The sequence below is a fragment of the Molothrus aeneus genome, unplaced genomic scaffold (assembly GCF_037042795.1).
Source record: "Molothrus aeneus isolate 106 unplaced genomic scaffold, BPBGC_Maene_1.0 scaffold_35, whole genome shotgun sequence".
Classification (NCBI taxonomy): domain Eukaryota; kingdom Metazoa; phylum Chordata; class Aves; order Passeriformes; family Icteridae; genus Molothrus; species Molothrus aeneus.
Genome location: NW_027099016.1, coordinates 673,650 through 698,852, shown reverse-complemented (window position 1 = coordinate 698,852; position 25,203 = coordinate 673,650). Strand labels below are relative to the sequence as shown.

At 46.4% G+C, this 25,203-nt stretch overlaps 1 pseudogene; it reads left to right on the top strand.

The window, feature by feature from the left end:
- Positions 1-320: 320 nt before the first annotated feature.
- LOC136570586 (uncharacterized) overlaps positions 321-25,203 on the top strand; it is a 113,637-nt pseudogene continuing 88,754 nt past the window's right edge.

Genomic DNA, 25,203 nt, shown 5'->3' with positions numbered 1-25,203 from the left:
GGCTGCGAGGAAGAGGAAGATGCCCCGGGACACTGAGGCAGGTGAGGAGGAAGTCAGTGCCCCTTTCCCCTCTGTGCTGCTCCATCTCCCTGCCCAGCAGGGCCCCTGGCTGCAGCTCAGCCCTGGGGGGATCTCCTTGCCCTTGCCTGTGGCACGGAGGCAAATCCCATCCTGTCCTTGTCCTTCCTTCCCCAGAGCAGGAGCTGAGCATGGAGAGCAGGGAGGACAAATGCCCGCAGCAGAACCTGGTGGCAGAGGCCGTTTTGAGCGGCTCCACGGCGCAGGAAGCCAACGGGGAGGAAAAGCCCCGGAGATGCCACATGAGGAGGGGCTGCAAACGCAGATGGCAGGGATGTGAGGGGGAAAGAGCCAGCCTGGGCCGGGAAGGCGGCCGGAGATGGAGCCAGAGCTCGGAGCTGGTGCTCCATGAGCAGCTCCATGATGGGGAGAAGCCGCACACGTGCGTGGAGATTGGGAAGAGCTTCAGGTGGAACTGTGACCTGATTGTGCACCAGAGGATCCACACTGGGGAGAGGCCCTACGAGTGTGGGGAGTGTGGGAAGAGATTCAGACCAGCTCCCATCTTCTCCTGCACTATCGGGTTCACACAGAGGAGAGGCCCTTCCAGTGCCCCAGCTGCGGGAAGGGATTCAAGCACAACTCCACCCTCATCACTCACCAGTGCATCCACACCAGGGAGAGGCCCTACGAGTGTCCCCAGTGTGGGAAGAGCTTCTCCAGGAGCTCTAACTTGACCAGACACCAACGGAGGCACCGGTAAGGGAAGCCCTGCGAGTGCCCCGAGTGCGGGCAGAGCTTCGTGCGCTGTTCCAGCTCCATCCCCCACTGGAGGAGGCACTTTGGGCACAGCCCTGGTCACTCACATTCCCTCTGATCCATGTTGGGAACAGCCCTGGCTGCTTCTCCTTTTGGTTTGGCCTTAATTTTCCTCTGCTTCACCTTCATCCTTTAAAAACACCCCAAACTGGGTTAAATGAAGGAAATTGATCGAATATATCTGCAGTTCCATAATTTCTCAGTTGTTTTAGAGGAAATTTAGGATTTAGGGACTTGTTCTTTGTGGAATGCTGCTGTTGCTAAGAGGCAGGAATTTGATCTCATCCTTCTTGTGTTGCTAAGTACTCCTCCCCTGACCCAAACCCCAACTACACCCTTGGGATACCCTATAAAAACCCCACTGCCCTGCCTTTGCCCTGTCTTTGGGGGGTAAGAAATGGATTCCCAGAGGATCAGCCATTTTCCCACTGGATTCCCAAAATTTCAGCTTTTCTTCTCCTTCTCCTTCTCCTCCTTCTTCTTCTTCTTTTCTTCTTCTTCTTCTTCGTCTTCTAAGGGAGGAGGTTTACATTTTCCATTTCAGTGGAGGCTCCTGAAATGGGGAGACACTGCCAAAGACAGGACATGTAAAATAGTTCCTGAAATATGTAAATGAGTTTGTCGATATGCATGAGGGTCTATGAATATGCAACAGACTGATGGAATTAAAACCAGATTAATTAAGGGGTGTCCCCGGAAATAACTCGGAGGTCTCAGTGGCCATAACAACCTTTGCTGGATGGTCCTTGTCTCCCATGACATCAGCCTGTTGCATATTCATAGACTTTTTGCATATCCATAAACTACTTTACATATTCCAGGAGCAAAATTGGCTTCATCCTGTTTGGGGGTCCCACCCCCTTCCAGCTCAATTTGGGGTGTCCCATCCCCCTCTCAGCTCAATTTGGGGGTCCCACCCCCCTCTTTTCCCCTCTCTCCTTCCCCTTTCCGATCGTTCCCCCAATACCCTCCCCTGTGTTTGGTTTTGGGGGCTCCAGGGCCCACCTGCTCCTTTTTGGGGTCCCGACCCCGTTTTGGATTAATTTGGGTCCCCCAGCCCATCCTCAGGGTCACCTTCCCCCGCTCCCCAAATTCCGCTCCTCGCAACTGATGAGTCATCAGCGAGACACGCTCTGATTGGCTGGAAATTACCCCGCGCCGTCTCTGATTATTGAACGCAGTGAGAGGCCTTGGTCTGTGCCTGGCAACTGATGAGTCAGAGTCGGGCCGGGCGCTGATTGGCTGAAAATCGCTGAGCGGGGCCAGTGCTCTGAGTTTCTGCCCAGCAACTGGATTGTCATCAGTGCTGCACGTTCTGATTGGTCGGGATCTGTTATGGCGTGGGGACGGGAGGAACTGGGCTTACTTGGGGTTTCTTTGGGTTTATTTAGGGTTTGTTTGGGGTTTATTTATGGTTATTTATGGACTATTTGGGGTTTATCTTGGGTTTTACTTGGTTTATTTCTATTTATTTGGGGTTCTTTGGAATTATTTGGGTTTATTTGGGTTAATTTGGGTTTATTTGGAATTATTTGGGGTTCTTGGGGTTTATGTTGGTGTATATGGGTTTTTTTAGGTGTACTTGAAATCATTTGGGGTTTTTTATGTTTAATTTGAGGGGGTTTTTTTGTTTTTGGGGGTTATTTGGATTTTTTTGGGGTTATTTGGCGGACTTTTAGGTATTGTTTGGGATTTTTTTAGGGTTATTTGGGGTTTATTTCGAGTGTTTCGGGGTTTTTTGGGTTATTGGGGGTCATGTGGCGACAAAAAAATCAGGGAATGTTTCTCCTTCAAAAAACGGGAATTTTTCCTTAATAATCTGAAAGGTTTTCCCCAGAAAACCGGGAATGTTCTCTTAAAAATCCCGGACTTTTCCCAGCCAATAGTGGACGCCCCGCCCCAAACCAACCAATCACCTCCCCTCAGGAACACCGGCCTCCCCGTGCGCCAATCCAACCAATCACCGCACACCTCCCGTCAGATACGCCCGCCTCTGATGTGCCGAACCAACCAATCACCGCAGGTATCCCCTCAGCAATGCCCGCCTGTCTCGAGCTGAACTAACCAATCACCGCGCACCTCCCCTCAGCAAAGCCCGCCTCTCCCGCCCCTCCTGTCAATCACCGCGCCCTCGACGAAAACAACCAATCACTGGGCGTCTTTCCATTGCAATTCCGGCCCTCCCCGCGCCGCTCCAGCCAATCAGAGCCGAGCCTGAAGCGGCGCCCCCTGACCCCAGGGCCGGGCATGGAGCGGGCGCCCCCTTTTCCCCCCGCCGCCCCCCGGGACCCCCGCAGGGACCCCCGGGAGCCGCCCCGGGCTCGGGCGGGTCCCGCGGGAGGCGCTGGAGAGAGCGGGGGAGGCGCTGGGAGAGGACGGGGGCTCCGGGCGCTGCTGAGGAGGCGCAGGAACAGGTGAGGGCTCCTGGAGGGGTCGTAAGGGGAATTTGGGGAGGCGTCTTGAGGACGTTTAGGGGGATTTGGGGAGGGTCTGGGGGGAATTGAAGGGGTTTTAGCGGGGTCTGGGGGTGCTGGGGGGGCTTTGGGGGGAATTTGGGGAGGGTTCTTCGGGGGGTGTCACGATCCGTCCTAACAGACGGGTTTTGTGATGGTTCGTGGATTTGATCTCAGGGTGCAAAAAGAACCAACACGGTACAAGGGGGTTTGCAGTGATAATCGAAACAAATGCACCTTTATTGAATGACCACAGCAAAATGTGAGAGAGGGATTAAGGGAGAGAAAAAGATAGAGGAAGAGAGAGACAAAAGAGAGAGAGAGAGAAAGAGGGGGATAGAGCTACCAAACGTAGAGACGAAGTCCGTTGGTCCAGTCCAGTCGAGGATCCGCCTGTTATGTCGGGGAGATCTTGAAATCTCTGGCTAACGCAGAGGTTTTTATTATGATAACTCTATTGGAAATTGCAAGGCAGGGGGGAAACAGATACAATAAGGAATAGATGTAACAGGTAGTCCATGTTCTCAGCAGTAAACGAGAGCCATTGTGTTCTTGGTCCAGCGGTCACAACCTGCAGGCAAACATCTCGCTTTGGTCAGCTTGCCTCCCCCACACACCTGCCCCGGGCTGGGGGTTTCAGTCCCAGTCCTTGGAAGGAGCAGAGGGGCCTTTTCACATGGGGGTTTCATGTCTCAGTCCTTGATGGAGAGGCTCCTTACATCTCAGTCTGTCTGTCACGGTGGTTGTAAAACAGGTGAGGGTCTTCTGTGGGGGGACCACCCAGAACTCAGGAGAAGTCCAGCCAGGCCGAGAGGTGGGACAGCTCCCAAGGCTGTTGTTGCACAAAGGGCACGGTGCTTCCTTCTTCTTCTCATTGGGCTCAGTGTAGCATACAGCAAACAACACCTGTGAAAACAATAACCTAACATTGTGCTCTCAGGTCTTGAAGCCTTTGGCTTGTGTAACTTTCTCCTACAAAGCCCGAGATTTTCAGTGGTCCCCAGTGACGATTGTGAGGCAGATGAGGGATATTTCAGACAGACTCTCACACGACCCCGTGACTCACAATTGTCTTGAAGGGATCGTCATCAGCAGGGCTCTGGAGTGTCGCTGATAGGTCTTCATGACTCGCTGTACATTGGTAGTATAACCCGGAAGAATAGGGACAGCATGACAGAGAGAGAGAGAGAGAAAGGAGGAAAAGAAAGGATAGGAAGAAGAGGGGAAAAAAAAGAGAGACAATAAACAAACATAATTAATATTGATCACAACAGTATCAATTTTATAACTATTTTCAAATGGTTAATTAATTAAAATAGTATTATTTTTATAACCATTCTCAAATGGTCAAAACAAATCACAAATATCAAAAGCAAAAGCAATAAACAAATCATAATATAAGCACTAACTTTAAAATTATTTTCTAAACCAATTCACTAAAAATCAAAAGTAATTCCCACAAAATCATAAATGGAAATTAGGATTATTCCAAAACACATATGCTTATTCATAATTGCCTTGTGTCAAAGTCTTGGGGATGTCCACAGTGCATGGGACATCAGCCAAGTTGTGTGCATTAACTATCGACGTCAATCTTGTCAGCTGTTTCATGCTCCAATTCATAACGAATGGGACTGCTGATAAAATAAAACCAAGCAGAATTGGTATCAAAAGGATAACAATGGGATGACACAGACTGCTCAGGACACCCGTGGCAGTAGGAGACCACCTAAAAGAGTATCCCACCCCCTGTGCTCGGCATCTTTCTCCACCCTTTCCATGACACGGGGTATCTGTCTCACATTGTGATGAACAGTCATCAGGGCTTTCTGTGCGTTTTTCTCAATCTTCTCAAGGATTTCAACTAAGTCTCGATGGAGCAGCAGTTGTCTTACCAAAGTGAGATCCATCCAAATAGGAGTAGGCATCAGTTTGTGAATCAGTGTGTAGTTGGATTGCAATAGGTAGTGAGAGGTAACTGGAGCTTCATAAGAGAAATCACATCCTGTAATCTTGGTAAAGTTACAAGCACAAACATTTGAATAATTTTTAGTATCTACTACAACATTCTCTACAGATACAAAATCACAAGCAGGTCTGAAGCATGCACATCTATTGCCTATATATATAAGGACTGTTTCAGAAGTCTCATTAGGATGAATTTCAAAATGACAGATATTTTGCTCTGTGTCTGAAAAAATGTCTTGACCTATGATTGCATTGCTTTCACAGATGAGCCCTTGTTGTTCTCGGACAATACAAGATTCTAAATTAACAGTTTGCCATTTCTCACCCATTTGACGGGCCCATTCCCAATGCTCATAAGGATAGAGAACAGCTCCATCATCATCCAGCCCTAATGCAAGCATAGGAAATATCAAATGCACTGAGGCATTACGTATGGTTAACACAAAAGCCATGGCTGCGTTTGTAATGGGATTGTAAGTTAAATTCACTAAGTTCAACCAGGATTGGAATTCTCTTGCAAAATCAGTGGCACTGTCCCAAATTATTTTCCAAATTTCAGTAGGAAAAGTGCCTTCTTCACCTTCTCTTATCATTGAGGCAGCAACTGACTGCATCCACAATTGTGCCTGGATACAGCTGAGAGCCAAAGAAATGCTGTTTTGTGTAGCACCGAGTGCATCATTTACCAATTTGTGGTCATTTACATTTACCTTTTCCCAATTTGGCAAAATGTTTGATAGCAGCCACTGGTGTGTTCCTAAAGCCAATGACTGCAGTGGTGGTTGTAATTTGGTCAAATCTCTAGTTGTAGCAGCCAATTTTATTCATTAATACTTCTGAATCAATACTCTTTAGAATTCCCAATCCTGTTCCCACAACACCGGTTATGTCTCTTAGCGTCCGTCTTTTAAAAGAGTTCCGCTTTTGCAACCAGGTCATCCAGCCCTCAAAGGAAGTTTGTAAAAAAGGCAAACAGGCCGGCTGAATTTCTGAGACATTACTTTGCATCAGCAATTTGACTTGTTTAAGAGACCATGCTGGATTGAACAGTATTTGTTGTTGTCCTGTTTTCCTAATTATATCTGGTCCATTTTCAAAAATTCTTGGGCTAAGCATAAGCGGTGGTTGGGCTGGAGTGGTGGTGGTGCAAATTGTAACAAGTTGGGCTATAGCATTTACTATAAACTTAAAATGTAGGACCTACAGGCCTACATTTTTTGGACCAAAGACAAACCACTTCTATGGTTTGTGCCAATGTAAAATTGTGCCAACAATCCTGTAAGCTTGGGTGCGTACAAACCTTTTCATGCTTATTTGTTTGATCTGTCAAAACACCGATTGAGGTTGTGTTACTATGGGTAGTTCCGTTAATCATTGGGATCCTGTACTAATTTTTTTCCCCACTATCCCTTGAAGCTGCCAGGTTTTTTGGTTTTCCCATTCCTGCCTAGTGTATATCTGATTTTCATGCATAATGACAGTTGATAGTTTTAAATCCCTCACATTTCCTGTGGATCCGGAAAAATGAACAAAAGCCTGGGACCAAGGCCATTCAGTATCAAGTTGACTAAGGGTGCTCTCAGTCCCTTCTACCCACTGGGGTGTGACTACTGTACTCAGTGTGGACTTTGTTATAGTGTTTATCTTAAATTTGTAAACCAGGCCTTTTAAACTTTATAGATTTGTCAAGTTATTTTGCCAACGGCGTGTCACATAAGTTGGTTTGGCTAAAGTAAAATTATGCCAGCAATCAGTTGATTAATTTCTACAATCCTTTGTAATTGCATTGTTGGTTCTGGGGCCTGAAGTGTAGTTACCAACGTACTCCTGCCGGCAGCACAGAGTGAGGGGAATTTTTTTGGTACACTCCCACTTTGTCGTAGGACACAGTTCTGTTGTAGGGATGTGCAAATAGTTTTTTCCATCTGGTTCTAAAAAATTTCCAGCACCTGCAATGGAGGTGGCTTTCTCATAGAGAGATCCTTCCACTTTTCTGCACGCTACCACAATCGACTCACCAATTGTTCCAGTTAGGGTTCTAGTCCAGTCCTTCTGATCCCATCCCCACTCACTTGGGCGATATATCTCAGAGTCATGCAGCACTATAGGCTCTAGGTTCAGGTGGCGACCCTTGGGATATGATCCTAGAACATTAGTGTGATGGATGGTAGCTTCAGACCACGACCACTCAGCAGGATTCTGTCCACGGAATTGTGGTAGGATGCAGAAAAGTATCACCAGTGTTATCATGGTTCAGATGATCCTCATGTCCCTCAGGGTTCTTCTGTAAAAGTAAACACAACAGAATCCTGCCACTAAGGGACAGAAAAAGTTAGAATGATGGAATTATCCAATGTGTATTTATCCGATGCTCTCTCCCTAGAGCATCAGAGGCTACCCATGCATGTTTATTCAGAGGGGTTTTTAGCACTAGTGGTACTTCCCCTACAGTAGGGAGGCCCACCAGAACAGGTTGTCCAGGGTAATGTGCTGGAATCTTGAAATCAGCTGGTCTCCCTAGAGAGGCAATTATGCTTGGAGCTATGGGGCAAAAAACAGTGATTTTGGGACACCCATTTACTCCCCATCTGTCATTCACACTTTTCACAGCTTCCCATAACCGAACATCCCAATTTCCCTCCTCTGGTTTCAAAACTCATTCAAAAGACCATTGGTCCTTTCCACGATCCCGTTAGCTTGAGGGTACTAAGGGGTGTGAAAAGTCCATTTAATTCCTTCATTTTTTGCCAAATCCTGTACAATTCTAGCAGTGAAGTGGGACCCATTATCAGATTGAATTTCCTGTGGTTTTGGGAAAATTCCAAACCATCCCTGCAATGCTTTAACAGTATTATCTCCTGTAGCTCTTTTAAAAGCATTGGCCTGGACCATCCCAGATACAATTTCTACTCCTACCAGCACAAAGTGTTTAACTCCTGACTTCTTAAAGGGTCCAAGATAGTCTACCTGCCACGCGTCCCATAAGCCTTCACCCTTTCTGAAATGCAGAGGGTCATCTTCCAAAGGATGTCTCTCCAGTCTCCAGTCTGCGATTGCTCACAGGCTGATACACATGTTTTACACCTTTCCTTGGTGACAGGCCAACGCTGGGCCAGAGCTTCCTTGTACAAATCTTTCGCACCTGTGTGCTGTCTCTTTACATGCAGCCATTCTAATAGTTGATCCCAGTCCTCTGTAATTTGTTCCTTTTCAGGGGACTTAGTCTTGCTAAACCATCAGCTTTATTGTTCCACTCTCCTGCTGGATTTCCATCTGTCTGATGAAAGGCTGCCCACCCCAACAAAGTTCCCTTGGCTTGCGATGTTGAAAATTTCTTGCCACTTTTCCTTTTGTCATACTGGAATTCTGTTAACTTCCCAATCATTTTGCTGCAAAAAGGAAGCCACTCAGTACATCCTTTATACACAGCATAGGAGTCCGTGTAGATGCAGACAGGAGAGGTATTCTGTACCTCATGTTGGAAAGCACTCCAAACAGCTCTCAGCTCCCCAACCTGAGCACTGCCTTCTCCCTCGGTAATGATTCGTTCACCAGAGGAAATGTGGAGGGCTGCTGCCCTGTATCTCCACACCTTCCCCTCCCGTTTAGCAGAGGCATCAGGGAACCAAGAATTTTCTGATCGTTTGGGGGAGAAAGGAGGGGATGTTTTAATTACAGAGGCAGGTTTGTCATGGCTGCTGCCCAAGTTCTCAGTTTCTTGGATCGCTAAATTTTTTACAGCATCTTCTGTTATTGAGAAAATGTTACAGTAATGTTCAATCTGAGCATACCAGTTTGCAACTGAGGCCCTTTGGGCCACCGTGTTGGGGGCGGGGAGGGAGGTCCCAGTAGTGACTGTCTTAATAACTTTGAAAGGGCCTCTCAAGGCAACTGGTTGTTGTCGTGCAATTTTTTCCACTTCTATGAAAGCTAAGCTAACCACAAACAATCCTTTTTCCCAGGTAGTGTATCTTTTCTCAGTATCTTTGAAACCATGGGAATGGAAACCAGGAGGCCGCATCAGACCCTCAGGACCCTGCTGCCAAATGTGTACTGACAGCCCTGAGGAGGCAAATCCCCATTCCAGCTGAAAGGGATCTGTGGGATGGACAGAGTCCAGTGCTTGGTGAGCTGTTGCTTCAAAAATCAGCAATTGCAATGCTTCCTCCTGAGAAGGAGTCCAATCCCATTTCACCCCTTTCCTCAGCAAGTCATAAAGGGGCCTGGCAATTATTGAAAGATCTGGAATGTGTTTTCTCCAGAGCACTAATAATCCTAGAGCTTGCAGGAGATCTTTCCTGGATTCAGGCATTTTGATCTGATCTAAAGAGGTTAGGATATCAGGTGGAATACATGTCATACCTCCTTTCCAGCAAATTCCCAAAAACTTCTCTTCCTGAGAAGGCTTTTGAATTTTCTCGGGGGGAATTTGCAAACCAAGACTTTCTAAATGGGAGATTATTTTTTGTTGGGTATCTCCCACTGCTTCTATTTAATCTCCTCCCACAAGGATATCATCATGTATTGATAAACAGCTACAGGATCAGGTTTGGGTATTTTTTCTAATTCCTGGGCTAAAGTAGGGTGGGCCAAAGTGGGGGAGTGTTTGTAGCCTTGGGGAAGCCTAGTGAAAGTGTATTGCTGTCCTTCCCATGTGAAGGCAAATTGATCCATACCTTCTGGCTGTATCATAAAAAACATGTCTTTGACATCTATAGTTGCCATGATTGAGTGAGCTTTTTCTTGAATTGATGTCATTAATTCAGCCAAATTTGGGACCGCTGCTGTAAGAGGGTCTGTGTTGGCATTAAGCCTGCAGAAGTCTACTGCCATCCTCCACTTCTCATTGGGTTTCCAAACTGGCCACACTGGCAAGTTGAAAAGAGAATGGGTATTGACTATCACCCCTTGGTCTCACAAGTCCTGTATAACTGGTTTGATGCCCTCTTTGGCACCAGAATGTAGAGGGTATTGTTTTACATGAGTAATTTTGCTAGACAGTGAGGAGGATGCAGCTTGGAGCAGTCTAATGTTAAGACATGGCACACCAAATGACCACAGGAATCCCTCAGAATCTTCCCACTGCCTCCCAGCAAGAATATCCATCCCTAATTGTTTGGAATATCCCCAATTACCATTTTGAGAACTAATTCATTCTCCTCTGTCGTTATAGAGCACAACACAGTACAATAATACACGACTCCATCAAAAGGGTGCAAGAGCGAAATTTATTAAACCAACATAGCTTTTATAGTACTTCCAGATATTTACACCCATCTAACACGTATACAGTGCCCATTGGCCATAAAAGAGAAACAAAGTTCCCAGCAGGCGACCAGGGAGCCGCGACACTCTGGGAGCCAGCCAGAGTCCATATCTCCCAACTTTCTCTCCTTCCTCTGGTCTCCATGGTAACGATCTTGGTGTTCCTTCAGGAGAGATATGGGGCTTCTCCTTATCTTCAGGAGGCCCTGACAGCTCACAAGGACAGCACAGAATGTCTTTCCTACACTCCTCTCCATGGAGCGTGAGTTTTATTAAGGCCACATTCATAGATTCTGTAGTTCCTAGGATGTTTAAAACACAACATTATTTCTTTGTTGGAACAATTCTACACTTCTGGGCATCCTTTTTGTTAGTGCAGAGATTTGTGCCCCAGTGTCAATCAGAAAGGTTACAAGTGCCTGTTTGAGGCCTGTGATAGCTGTGATCAGTATATCTCCTGATTTATGTTTAGTGAGCATTCTCAGATACATCCATGCTCCAGCCCTTCGCTCACCTATAAGGGATGGAGAGCCTAGTTTCTCTGGTTCTGTGTTTGCTTTGGCTCACATCCTAAATTCTGAGGGAGAGGCTGGGAGAGGGTTTCTTTTGGCTCACTGGCTGGATTCTGAGAAGGGAGGGGTGCACTGGGTTGAACTGATAAATTCGGTTTCTGATAGTGCCAATTAGTTATTATTTTCTGTAATTTATCAAGGGGCAAACCATCCATCACCTCTCTGGGGACCCCCCTTTTAACTTCCAACAACCACCAACGTTGGCAGTTAGAGATCTGGTTTCCCTTCCCTAAATTTTCACCGTGAGGAGCCCTGATAAACCAAACACCGTTTGTTTTTTCTGATTTCTCCTCCAGGGTTTTTACAGGTCCATATCATCTACTGTAATTAATCAAATCTACTGCAACCTCGCTCCATGTCCAAACTTTACGGCTACTGGCAGGTGAATCAGATTGAGAAGCTGGGGGCTGTGAGGGGATGGAGTATGGAGTGAAACCAGGATCAGTAGATCCAGTTTGGTCAGTGGGGTTACCAAGGAATCTATCTAGTCTCTCTACAGGACCCAAGGCCATTATGGTTTTCTGTAAAATAATTGCTGTAGGTTTAGGAAGCCCTCAAATTAAAGGAGTCATAATTTCAGGCTTTACAGGTAATTGCATTGGTGACTGAAAACCAGGAATCAACCTTTTTCATGAATCATTTGCAGGCAGGTGGCTTTGTGGGCGCCTTCCAAAAGCTGGTCGGGGGCACTGACTATAGCTAAAGGGTCTCCCCTTTCCAAAGGATTAATTCCCCTGGCCCAGAAAGGCACACATTGTGTCAGGGACCACGTGTCACGCTTATCTCCTGTTGTTAAGAAAACTCCATGTCCCCAGTACCCACGGGCCTCCTGTTCAGTTAATTTAATTTGATCTCCACCAGTGAGGGACACTTGGAAGACATATTCTGCCTCCGATTCTTGTGGGAGGCACCCAAATTCTTTCTTCAGCTTAGCCAATTTGGTAGTGCTGAATGGTATTTGTTTAGTTGTGATATGTGGTTCAAAATCTTCATCATTAATATAATTATATTCTGTTTTAACCAAGGGTCTCAAATGAGGGCAGCAGTTTTCTCCACAGTTTTTTTACTGCCTCTAGTTCCTTATGGGGATAAATCTGTTTAATGTGAGGAGTTTCTTTTCCTCTGCCTGTGTTGAGGAATCAGCATTCAGTGAATTCTTAACATGTTCCTCTCTAAGGGCAGCTCGTAACAGATGGATCTCATTCCTTTCTTCATTTAATTGTTTTTCCAAATTTCAACTAGGCTTTGAAGGGAGTCCATTATAGCTTTTTCCTCACTTCTTCACTTTAAGAGAGTTTTTATAGCTGCTGTGAGACAAGCTCCCAAAACTGAGCAGAGAATAGTTTTATTTTTGCCCAGTTTAAATTTTATTTCATGTTGTAAAGAACATACTCTATCAATAAATTTTCCAAATTAAATCAGTTACTTTGTGCCCGTTCTTCTCCTCCGGGAGAAGGTTTGGCATTGTGTTTGGCTAGGAGAGAATAAAATTCAGCTTTAACTTTTGCGCTGAGGTTTTCCGTCATTTTGTGAAGGGACCAAACCCATGACAGGGAGGTGTAGACTTAAGGTACACAACCACACAGCCTCTGCTGTGTTTCCCTTGCTTCCCTGGGTGGGTGAAGAGACTTAAAGTGCCTGGGAGGTTCTACTCAGTTACTTCAAGGAGTCCCTTCACTTCCCAGACAGTCCAGATTCACACATACACAAAAACAGTTTCCCTTTTTGCACTAAGAGATCTTTTGTGAAATTCTGAAGGCAGAGCCCTCAATTGAGTATGGGGGTGCTTTTCACCTAGGCGTGTGCAATTTGTGGGAAATTCAAGTCACCCTCCCTTGCTTTCTAGACAACCGCTCACCCCTTTCAGGGTATCGGGCTCGGTGCGGCTGGAGTGAAACATCCTTCCCCTGTTACAGACTACACACAACCCTGCAAACCCCTCTGTCTGTCAGAATCCTGTTCATGATGGCAATTTAATGTCACGATCCACTCGTACAAGTGGGGTTGTGATGGTTCATTAACTGATCTCAGAGTGCAAAAACAACACAGAGGGGATTTCAGTCTTAAACAAAAGAAATGCACCTTTTATTGAGTGCCCACAGCAAATACGATAGAAATATTAGAAAGGAGATACAGGATAGAGGGAGAGAGAAAAAGACAGGGGTGGGAATAGCTACCAATGGAGAGACAAAATCCTCGTGTTCCAGCCAATAGATCCATCTTGTCACGTTGGGGAGAATCTCAAATTCTTTGGTTAACTCAGGGGTCTTTTATAGTCATCCACCAAGGGGAGAACAGATAAAAGACAATGGAGAATTAGTCTATTGAAAATGAGTACAGAAAGTCCATGTTCCAAAACAGGACAAATCAATCTCAGCAGTGAGCGAGACCCATTGTTTTCAGGATTGGTGTCTATGAGAAACCAGTCTTGGTCCAGCAAACACACCTGCAGGCAACACTTGGCAAACATCCCACTTCAGTCAGGCCACTGCCCCTGTGTTAGAATTTTAAGGGTCTCAGTCTCAGTCCTTGGGAGGAGGCTTCCCTTACAGCGCTTGTGAGGCAGATGAGGGATCTTCTATGGGGGGATCACCAGAGTTACCCCAGAAAGTTCATCTGGCCAAGAGGTGGGGAAATTCATGGGCCATTGTGATGAGCAGGGATCGTGAAGCAGGTGTAAGTGTACAGAGCAAGCCGCTCCCTGTCAGCCCCTGCTCGAAGCAGTTGTAACGTGGGGGCACAGCAAGCACAGCTGCAAACAATCACTTGGCGAGCATCCACCCCAACCAGGCCAGAACTCCAGCCAGGGTCTTCAGGGTCTTCCTCTCTGTCCTTGTGACGGTCGTGAGGCAAATAAGGGAAACTTTGGACCGTCTCTTAGAGCAGTTTACTTTATCTCTTCCTCAACAATCCCCCCTCTGGGAGATATCTTCTGTTATTGGGCCCTTGAGTGTCACTGCATGACTGATAGCAATTTCATCATCTCATTGTGAGATGCTCCGGCCAGAGGGAGGAGCCAAGCATTCCTACCTGGACATAATTTGACATTTGGAAGAAGAGAGACAGCCTTTTCCCACTGGATTCCCAGAGGAGCAGCTTTCTTTTCCACTGCATTCCCAGGGGAAGTCCAGGCCCATCTACGCCACCACTGGACCTTGAGAGGAAAACTCCACCCTTCTACAGGATCACTGCTTCAACAAAACCCCACCTGTCACTCCAGGAGCACTGCAGCCTCCATTTAATTGGACTGCTACCACCATCCTGACCTTTGGGAAAGACATTCTGTGCTGTCCTTGTGGGCTAGCAAGGCCTCCTGAAGATAAGGACAAGCCCTATATCTCTCCTGAAGGAAAACCAAGGTCATTACCATGGAGACCAGAGGAAGGAGAGAAAGTTGGGAGATATGGACTCTGGCTGGCTCGCAGAGTGACGTGGCTCCCTGGTCGCCTAGTACGCACTTTGTTTCTCTTTTATGGCCAATGGGCATTGTATATGTGTTAGATGGGTGTAAATATCTGGGAGAACTATAAAAGCTATGTTGGTTTAATAAATTTCTCTCTTGCACCCATTTGATGGAGTCGTGTACTTTTATACTGTGTCATACCCTGTAACGACACTGACCCACAGGGTGTCAGGTCATATTCTGACTCTGCCAGTGGGGTTTTTTGTTTGTACTATTGCATTTGTATTTTTAGTTTTCCTGGCAAAGAACTGTTATTCTTATTCCCATATCTTTGCTTGAGAGCTTTTTAATTTCAAAATTATAATAATTCAGAGGGAGGGAGATTACATTTTCCATTTCACAGGAAGCTCCTGCCTTCCTTAGCAGACACCTGTCTTTTCAAACCATGATGGAATGTCATCCATATAATGTAGTATGATGGCATCTGGGAGAGTCCTTTGGATAGGAGATAGGACATTGGCCATGTACCACTGGCATAGAGGGTGAGTTTTTCTCACTTTGTGGGGGGACTCGCCAGTGGTACCGCTTCAGATGTGCCTGTTCAGGGAGGGGATGGAAAAAGAGAATCTGGGAGCATCTCGAGGATAGAGAGGGGTGTTTAAAAAGTGGCCTTTGATATCTATGACCACCAGTCTCCAATCATGGGGAAGCATGAAGGGAGAGAGGCCAGACTGCAATGACCTCGTTAATTTTACAAAGATCATGGAGGAGTGTCCACCTGTCCTTGCCAGGTGTTTTAAGAACAAAGACAGGGCAGTTCCAAGGGCTGTTGGAAGGTACGATGTGGCCCTTGGAGAGCTGCTCCTCCACAAGAAGCTCGAGGATATGTAATTTCTCTGTTGAGAGGGGCCACTGATCCACCCACGGTGGGGCGTCAGTCTTCCAGGTGATTGTGGGGTGGTGCACTCTGCAGTGGCCCCAAATAGAAATCCCGGGACAGAGGTGGAATATCAAGTCAAGCTCCCCACTGGGACAACAGGTCCCTGGCCCACAGGGTGGTGGGTGCCCTGACTACAAATGGCCTGATGGTGGCAGTTTGGCCCTCCAGTCCCTCTGTTGTGATAATACGCTCGCTCCTCATGGAGATGGCGGCTCCTCCGATCACTGAGATGACTCCAGTGACAGGAGTCAGCTCCTGGTTCAGGGGCCATTGAGGTTGTGTAATGATAGTAACGTTGTCCCCTGTGTCCAGCATCCCTTGTAGGTGGATGTTATTACCTTTATTCAACTGACTGCACTTTATAAGGGGCTTGTCTTGGCCCATGATTTCAACCCAGAATGCCATTGGGTGCTCTGGGATATTGTCTATGCTTAATGGCAATAAAAAGGCTTGGGCGATCACAGTCTCTCTGTGCAGGAAGTGTGGTGGTTTTGTGCAGCAGAAAGTGACTGTGATTTCGTCAGTTGGCCCAACAGTTTGTACTTCCACTATAATATGTATTTCATTTGGTCCATGAATACAATTACCTATTACCAGCACATCCCTCAGGCCCTCTAGGGGTCCATATTTTCTGGTGGGAATACGATAGAAAGCAGAGTCATCAAATTGTATAGACAAAGCACTCACCAGTTGGTGTCAGGTCCTGACCTGAACTTGCTGGAAAGCCTTGGTGACTCTGGTCTGTTGTTCGGAGTATGAAGAGCTCCACGGGAATTTCCCACGTATTGGACCTCCAGAATAGTGGGGAGGGTACAGTGAAACAGCTTTCCATTTGCTGTCTTCACACGGGGCCACCCTGCAGTCTGTTGGAAGTTTTTTGGCTGATAATGGTGCTGGTGGTGGTGAGGTTACTGGTGATAACAAAACTGAGAACAGTTGTTAGAATGTCTGTTGCAATCCATACAGTGTGATGAATGGCACCCCTTTGGTGGCTGCTGGTCTTTAGGCATTTTGTATTCTGGACAGTCCTTCAAAAAAAAGGCCCAGTTCCCCACAATTAAAACATTTTGCAGCGTCTTGGGATGTTAAAAAGGCCCTCTCCCTTAGAGATTGCCCTTGCAACAGTGTGTTCAGTGGAAGATAATTTGGTGCAGGCCTCGTCCATCTGGTTGATTGTAGGTTCTGGGTCCAAGGGGAGAGCTCTTAATATTGTTTTGCAGTCATTGTTTGCCTTTGCCAAGGCCATTTTATTTAGCACTTCCTTCTTGGCCTCTGGGCTTTCTATTTGTCACTCAAGTGCAACTTTAAGTCTGTCTACAAATTTCATGAAAATTTCACTTGCCCTTGTTTAATGTTAGTGAAGCTCTGTGTATGTAGGGTGTCATTGAGAGTGAGGAGCAGGGATGTCTTTGCAGCAGTGGTGATGTCACCAAGTGCAGCTTCTTGTAAATCCTTTGCTTGGTCTTGTGGCTTCTGGAAGTCACCTTCTCCTGCCATTTGTTCAAGGGTTAAATTTGGTTTGTTGGCATCTTTTGAATATGTGTCCGCCAGTGATTTGAGATGCCTTTTTTACTGCCTCTCCCACAGCATGTACTCGACCGGGGTGTGAGTCTCTGTCCAAAGTTTCTCTCATCTGCCTCACGATCGTCATTGGGGACCACTGAAGAAAAGACCCTTGTCTGAAGTTTCTGGCCCTGTTGGAGAAAGTTACGTGCCAACGGCTCCGAGACCTGAGCACAGTGCTAAGCTATTGTTCACAGGTGTTGTTTGCTGTATGCTACACTGAGCCCAATGAAAGAAGAAGGGGGCATCTTGCCTTTTTGCAGCAATAGCCTTGGAAGCTGTCCCACCTCTCAGCCTGGCTGGACTTCTCCTGAGTCTTGGGTGGTCCCCCACAGAAGACCCTCACCTGTTTTACAACCACCGTGACAGACAGACTGAGATGTAAGGAGCCTCTCCATCAAGGAGTGAGACATGAAACCCCCATGTGAAAAGGCCCCTCTGCTCCTTCCAAGGACTGGGACTGAAACCCCCAGCCCAGGGCAGGTGTGTGGGGGAGGCAAGCTGACCAAAGCGAGATGTTTGCCTGCAGGTTGTGACCGCTGGACCAAGAAGACAATGGCTCTTGTTTACTGCTGAGAACATGGACTACCTGTTACATCTATTCCTTATTGTATCTGTTTCCCCCCCTCCCTCACAATTTTCAATAGAGTTATCATAATAAAAACCTCTGAGTTAGCGAGAGATTTCAAGATCTCCCCAGACGTGACCTGGTGAACTCCATTGGCTGGACATCAAAGGACTTGGCTGTTCTATGTTTGGTAGCTATATACCTTCCTTTCTCTTCCTCCCTCTTTTCCTTATTTTTCCCTTTTTTCCCCAATTCCTCCCCAATGCATTTGGTTATTCAATAGAGGTGCATTTGTTTTGATTATCACTGCAAACCCCCCTCTCCCGTGTCGGTTTTTTGCACCCTGAGATCAAATCCACGAACAATCACGAAACCCGTTCGTAAGGATGGATTGTGACATGGGGAGAGTAGGCAATTCATGATATTTTTATTTTCATGCACGACCAAGACACGGTCAGAGAAGGTGGCTTCCAGAAAGTTTTTGAAGAAATGCAACCCCCAACCATATTCCTTAGCCACTTTGCAGAGCTCCTTCAATTCCCCATATGGGATCGGCTCCCAGGAATTGATTGCAGTCACCCTTCTGCTGTGTTTACATATAATTGGCAAGCCCACAATCTTTTTGGTGAGCTCTGAGCCCTCCCAGTGGCTTCCCTCTGCAGCTTGGCCCAGTGATCCTCAGACTCAGGACTGGAATCCAAGTCTGCGGAATCCCTACTCTCATCCTCTGAGGAGGATGGAGGGCACTTGATGACTGCATGGAGCCTCTTGGGGCAGCCAGAATCTGCCTGTTTGTGGGCGGCTGTGGAAGCCAATATGGGCTCCTTCTGGTCACTGTCATCACCACTTCTGACTCCAGTGTTGTGGGAATGGGAATGGGAGGGACCATCAGGAGAGGAGTCAAGAGAAGAGGGTGTAGGGATGGGGAGTGCACAATGGGGAGGGATTCCCAATAGAGAGGGGAAGTCCCAACATGGACACACTTCCTGACACAGAAGGGAGGGGCAGGGCGCGATTACAGGAATAGAGAAAGTGGGAGGAGGGTCAGAGGCGTTGTTTTTGGCAGAACAGGGAGGTGACAAAATGGCCATTGCTTTTGTGGAGTCAGCACCATTTTGTGGAGAAAGGGCAGAAAAACTTGGAGAGGGAGAAGACAAGATGGTGGGGCTGGCCACATTCCTGGCACCATCTGGGAGAACAGCTGGGGGTAGTAGAACTGGGTATGTGGGCATTGGTAAGAGGGTTAGGAGAGAGCCCAAGGCAGCATGGCCAGTGCTGCCCTGGAGAGGGGACAGAGGACACTGGGAGATGTCAGGGTGATGGCAGCAACCCTGTGCCTGCTGGCAGGATCCATCTCCCGATCCTCCCTGAGGCAGGGAAGAGGGTTTAGGGATGTGAGGGGAGGAACAGGGAGAAGGGGTGTTAAACTGGGGTCCCGAATGTTTCCCAGCATTTTCTACAGACGTAACAATAAGGCCAAAGGATAAAATTTCCCCACTGAAAGATCCCCTTTAACTCAAAGAACATAGAACCTTTTCCCTATATGGTCCCAGAACTCATTAGAATGAATTCCCTCATAACATCAGGAAAATACGTGAACAATCAATGAATAAAACATTTTAAATCTCCCTTTGAAAAATGAAAATTTTCTCCAACAAGGATTCCTTTAACTTGGGTATAAACTTCCCTCTGTGGGTGGATCAGTTTGGCTCCCATCCCCACACTTCCTCCTAACATCCAAGAGGAAAAGAAGGCAAAGGAAAGACAAAAAAGGGTGACCCCCAAATATAGTACTCACATGACAGTGGGTCAACAAAACCTCTCCAGGTTGTCCGTCAGCTTCAACCGATCTTCTCGCCTCAAGAAGATTGCCGGTCGCCTGTCTGATTCCCCCAATAAAACTTAGGAGTCTCCTCTGGGAATTGGCTGCTCCGAACATGGCTTAACTTCAGTAGCAAAAAAGCTACTGAAGCCACCTCCAGGAATGCTCCGAACAGGTCCCTGTTCAGGCTGCCAGCTGTTGCAAGCCGCAAGCCCGTTGGTGGTGGAGCGAGAGGCAGCGGAGCCGTGACCTTCCAGAAGTGTCTCCAGTAATGAAGCCGCTCGGCGGCACAGGCACACACACACACACACACACAATCACTGCAGCACACACTTCTCTCGTAGAGTCACCAACGACAAAGAAATGGGAAGGGTCTTTGTACGGACACCAGAGAAGGAGATTTATTCCAGCCACGCACAAAGGGGGCCAGAGACAAAGACAAAAAGAACAGTGGAAGGTCTGGGTTTAAATACAGGGGAAAACAGGGGCGGAGCAGAGCATCAGGGCCAGTGGGCTGAGGGCTCAGGGCAGTACAGAACCATCCAGAAAAGACATGCATCCTCACTGCCAGTGGATGTGATCCAGGAACCGTATCATTAACAGCCTTGATTGACACTGGAGCAGATGTCACAATTCTCTTGTGACTTTGCTGGCCTCAATCATGGCCTCTCACTCATGCAAGTTTTGGACTTCTGGGGTTGGGTGGTGCTACAACAGGTGGCCTGTCAGCCATTGTAATTAATGTGAAGCATCCTGATGGCCAACAAGCTAACATCAGACCCTATGTTGCCGATGCTCCTCAAAGTTTGTGGGGATGACATTGTTTATCTCAATGGGGTGTCAAAATACGGATTTTTAATAGGGGCCACTGTGATGCAGGGCAATGAATGTCCAGTTGTAGCCTTGATATGGTTGACAGATGAACCTGTCTGGGTTGGCAACCTCCATCACATTAACGTTACTTAAGTCATCAGTTCATTTGCTTCCCACAGGAGTTTTAGGACCATCCAGGCAGCGTATGCATGCATTGTTTTTAGGTTGGTCATCCATCTCTTTGATGGGACTTTTTGTTCTCCTTGGGGTTTTAGACTCTGATAATAAGATTATGATCATGGCCTGGACATTCCAACTGCCTTTCACTGTTCCCCAAGGAACTTGAATAGCTCAACTGATTTTATTGCCCCAAACCATGAGCATACCTTTTACAGACGTAATATGAAAAAGGGGATTTGGGTCTACTGGAACACCCCAAATATGTTGGGTACAACCTATACTAGAACAATACCCCACATGCTGGTGTACTCTGACATTAAAAGGGCAAAAGATAACACTTGACAGCCTCATAGACACAGGGGTTGAAGTTAGTTATCTCTCAAGACAAATGGCCCTCACAGTGGTCCCTTGCTAAAGTGCTCCAGGCACTTTCAGGCATTGGAGGAAGCAGCCGCAGCTGTCAAACCCACCACTGGATACAGATCAAAGGGCCCGAGGGACACCGTGCTCAATCATACTGTTTGTATTACCAGTACCAATGGTACCGTGGTGGGGGATGTTCTCTCCCAATGGGGCTTTAGGATTCAATCAGCTTTTTAAAGGGGGCCGTTGGAGAGCGACACTTTAAAACTAACCTGGAAAACAGGGAAAATGGTTTGGGTGGATCAATGGCCCCTACCATTGCAAAAACTTTGTGTATTAACAGAGTTGCTCCAACAACAACTCCAGAAAGAGCATTTTGTCCTTTCTAACCGTCCTTGGAATTCTCACATGTTTGTTATCAAAAAACAAACTGGCAAATGGCGCTTACTCCATGATCTTTGAAAAATAATGCAGCTATGGAGGACACAGAGGCCTTACAGCCAGGTCTCCCATCTCCTACCATGATTCCCAAAAATTGGCACTTGACTGTTACTGATTTAAAAGATTGGTTTTTTGATATTCCTTTACATCCTGATGATGGTCCTAAATTTTCCTTTTCAGTTCAAAGCACAAAAATGCAGGCACCCTTAGAGCGATATCACTGGATAGTTTTACCTAAGGGCATGAAAAACAGCTGTACTATTTGCCAGTGGTATATTGCTAGGTCCTCAATTCTGTTCATCAACAAATGCCTAATGTTCTTTTGCACCATTCTATGGATGATATTTTTGTAACAGCTGAACAACAGGAAGTCATGGAGAAAGCCTTAGTTAGCCCTTGTCACCAAAGCTGTAAATCAGGCAGGGCTTTGCATAGCTCCCAAAAGGTACAAAAACATCCTTCGTGGAGGTATTTGGGGTGGTGCATTGGAGTCTCTTCAATTTCTCCCCAAGCTCTTCAAATTCAGACAAATATTTGCACCTTACATGATGCACAGAAATGTTTGGGAACAATCAACTGGGTGCACTCCTTGTTAGGGAATTCAAATACAAAGCTAAAAGTCCTTTGTTTGAATGACTAAAAGGAGATTCAGACCTTTTATCACCTAGACAACTTACATTTCAAGTTCAGCAGGCGCTGCAATGCCCAGCTGATGTCATAATAAACCAACAAGCTGCACACTGGGCACCTGAGCTGCTTTTCTTTTTAATAATCTTGCATCCAGCAAAACAGCCCCATACCTTGATGTTTCAATGGGACCCCAATGCACCAGACTCTTTGTTTATCACTGAATGGATTTACTTACCACACCAAATGACTAAAACCATCAGTACCCAACATGAAATGATGGCCCAACTGGTTGTTAAGGCTTGACAGAGACTCGTTTCTCTTGCAGGAGGGGAATTTTCCACTCTTTTCCTACCTTTAACCACCTTTTATTTGAATTGGATAGTTCAGGGATCAAGGCTCTTCAGATGGCCTTTCCTGAATTCAGTGGACAAATCTCAATACGTCCTCCAAAACATGAGTTGTTTTAACAGCTTTTAAAAGCTTTTTTTAAGCTTTTTTTTTTTTTTTCAATTGACAGAGAAACCCAAGAGGAGTGAGGTTCCACTTCAAGCCTTAACAGTATTCACAGATGGTTCTGGTCACTCTCAGAAATCTGTGGTAGTATGGAGAGACCCCTCTTCTAGTGGGTCTAATGGAGAGCAGATTTATCCATATCTGAGTGGTCCCCCCCAATTGTTGAACTTGCTGCTGTTGTCAGAGCTTTTCAAAAATTTTCTGTTCCTTTTAATCTGCTTACAGATTCAGCTTATGTTGCAGGAATAGTGATGAGAGCCAAAGCATCAGTTTAGAAAGAGTTGAAAATTCACAACAATTTTATTGGTTGCAGCTCCTTGTTTTTTCCTTAGAAAATTGAACATTTCCTTACTTTGTTATGCATATTTGTTCACATACAGACCGTCCCAGATTTTTAGCTGAAGGGAACAGGCAAGCTGGCCTTTTAACTGTCTGTACAACAATCTGTTCTGCCTAATAAGATAGAACAGCCTAAATTGATCCATTTGTTATTTCACCAAAATGGTGTCACTTTGATTTGGCACTTTGGCATTAGTAAAGCCCAAGCTTCAAGAATTATTGCTGTTTGTCCTGGCTGCCAATGGTGCTGTTTTCTCTCTATTGCAGGAAGTATTAATCCCAGAGGGCTTCAGAGCCTTCAAGTCTGGCATCAGACGTTACCCATTTTTACTGAATTTGGTCATTTAAAATACATTCATTCCTCTATTGATACCTTTTCTGGTGCTCTTTTTGCATCTGCCCATTCAGGGAAAACAGCTTACGATGTCTCTAGACACTTCACTGCTGCTTTTGCCACTCTTGGTATACATCTGAAGTAAAGACAATGGCCCAGTTTATATTTCCCGTTGAGTTGCTAACTCTTTTGCCTTCTGGGGAATTATGCACAAAACAGGTATTGCTCATTCCCCAACAGGCCAATCTGTCACAGGCTCATGGCTCCCTCAAACATCTCTTGGTACAACAGAAAGGGGGGTCAGAGATGGAACCCTGCCAAGAGACTGCAGAAAGCCCTTTATGTGATCAACTTTTTGAATTGTTCTTTGATGGAGCCCAACCCACCGATTGTTTGACATTTTAATCATGATTCACAATTGCAACAAAAGGAAAGAAACCCCTGCAGAAGTGAAGGATCCAGAATCTGGTAAGATATTGGGGCCTTATCCTTAGGCCACCTGGGGTAGAGGTTTTGCTTGTGTCTCCACAGAGAATGGTCCCGAGTGGATTCCAGCAAAGAATGTGAAGCCGTTTTTAAGAATCTTTGAGTGCATCACCTGAAGATTCACCTTGAACACCAACATTGGCGGAGAACCCTTGTGAACAGGACCTCACCACCACACCAGCGCCTGTTTAACCTCTAACAGACTTATGCCCTTGGGAAAATGGTTAAGATTACCCAGTGGTATCAGGGTTTACAGGGCTAGGAAAACTTCTGGGGGATTGGAGACTTGGTGGATGGATAAAAAATTTAGTTAAAATAGGCTTCTATGTATTAGGCATTGTATTATGTATTGTTATGGTTATTCCTTGTATTTTACAGTGTGTGAAAAAATTAATAGACAAGTCACTTAAGAGTGTATTTTTGTTTGAATGGATAGGGGGAGGTATGGGGAATAAAACAAAAAGTACAGTGGAACTGATGAAGGGGCCTGATATCTTAGGCCTGATTGAGCAGAAACTGTGGGAGGGACAGACACAGATTAAGGCTCCCTGGGCAAGAGGGGACCAAGAAACAAGATGTGAAACTTAGTGATAAGATAATGTTACCAGGTGACCTGATGTCCTGAAGAATGTGTAACCAAGGGGAAATTGTTACAAAAAATGGAGCCCTATATAACTACCATACAAGTAAAACCCCATATAAATCCCTGGCATACTCAATAAAATTGGCTTCTGATCTAAACTCAGATGTCCCCATCTCTCCATCATCATTAACCCCCCTAGGTGGGGGGAAGATGTTGGAGAGATTCCTTTCCCTTCTCTTTGTCCTGATGTGATTTGGTCGGTAATAAATTCACTCCCTGTGCCCAGGCTGGGTCTGTTCTCCCTGTGGCAGTGCTCGGGGTGGGATCTCTCCCATTCCTTCTCTCAACTCCCAGGCCTCTCCACAGGCAACAAGAGAATGCAATGAACAAGAATCAGCCAATCAGAGAGAGCAGTTCTGATGACTCACCAGTTGCTGGGCAGACCCACAGCACCCAGTGTTCCCTGGCCCCCACCCTCCCTGCTCAGTCACAGCCCCAATCCTCCCTGCGCAATCACAGGAGGTCCCAGTCAGGTGCAAGGCCACGGGAAAGGGCTGCAGCTGCCACTGGCTCAGGAGCTCTGAGGGCAGAAAAAAGGGGGTGACACCCGGATGGGGGACACTGGCAGGGCTTCCCTTAATGGTGCCTCCATTTGCGTTGGCCCAAGTGAGAGCTTCTGGAGAATCTCTTCCCACACACAGGACACTCATTGGGCCTCTCCCCAGTGTGGATGTGCCTGTGGGTGACGAGGGTGGAGTTGCGCCTGAAGCCCTTCCCGCAGTCGGGGCAGTGGAAGGGCCTCTCCTCAGTGTGAATCTGCTGATGTACTGAAGCACAGACAGACAACTCTTCAACTAATTAAAGTTGAAAAGAAGGGTATTTTATCGCAGTGCTGGACATATAAGGAATCATTTCCAAATGGATGTGCAAGGAGTTGCGGACTCCTGCTCTCTATACAGAAAAGGTTTTACATATCCAAGCAGTTTCTAAGGATGCACAATACATAATCATTATCTGCCCACTTTGTATTATAATCAGCTGAATACCTAATATGTCTGTGCAATTGCGCTGCCTTAATTGGGTCTGTGGGATTTTGAAATAAGGGAGTGGGCGTATGTGAAGAAGAAAGC